Below are 863 nucleotides of genomic sequence, written 5' to 3' on the forward strand. Positions count from 1 at the left end.
GTGTCTGCGTTAGGTAAGACAAGACCCCACTCAAGAGCACTTATGCACTACTGCCCTTTTGTTCACATTAATTGCTTCTATTGTCTACCTCATTTGTACGTCGCTTTGGATAAAAGTGTCTGCTAAATGACTAAATGTAAATGTAAATGTAATAGTTCACCCAAAAAATGAAAATCACCCCATATTATACCCGAAGCCATCCTAGGTGTATATGGCTTTCTTCTTTCTTCTCCTTTGGTGAAGACGCAGCCATAGACCTGAAAGAGCTGAAGATCACTACTTACTGAGATGTTTGACCAGATAAAACAGCGAAACACTTCTGACATGCAGAGCTTCGAGACGGTTTCTCTCAAGTGTGAATCCTCTCATGTCTATTCAGGACCCCTGAATGACTGAATCTCTTGCTGCAGTGTGAACACTTATAAGGCTTCTCTCCGGTGTGGATCCTCTCGTGTGTTTTCAGATGCGTTGACTGACTGAATCTCTTGTCACAGTTTGAACACTCATAGGGTTTCTCTCCGGTGTGGATCCTCTCGTGTGTTTTCAGAGTTGCTGAATGACTGAATCTCTTCTCGCAGTGTGAACACTCGTAAGGTTTCTCTCCGGTGTGGGTCCTCTCATGCGTTCTCAGATGCGACGAATCACTGAATCTCTTGTCACAGTGTAAACACTTGAAAGGGTTCTTGATGGTATGAATCCTCTGACGAACTTTTAAACAGTTTGCTGAAGAAAACGTCTTTCCGCACTCAAAGCACGCACTCACGTACTCTCCCTCACCGGTGTATATTTTCTGGTGGGTTTTCAAATTCAAATTCAAATTCAAATTCAAATTCAAATTCAAATTTTATTTGTCACATACACAT

General features: G+C 41.9%; 1 pseudogene; it reads right to left on the reverse strand.

Moving 5' to 3' along the window:
- The window catches only part of LOC122330645, a 10,094-nt pseudogene that overhangs the window by 7,017 nt on the left and 2,214 nt on the right, over nucleotides 1–863 (reverse strand).

Source organism: Puntigrus tetrazona, chromosome 3, assembly GCF_018831695.1.
Source record: "Puntigrus tetrazona isolate hp1 chromosome 3, ASM1883169v1, whole genome shotgun sequence".
NCBI lineage: Eukaryota > Metazoa > Chordata > Actinopteri > Cypriniformes > Cyprinidae > Puntigrus > Puntigrus tetrazona.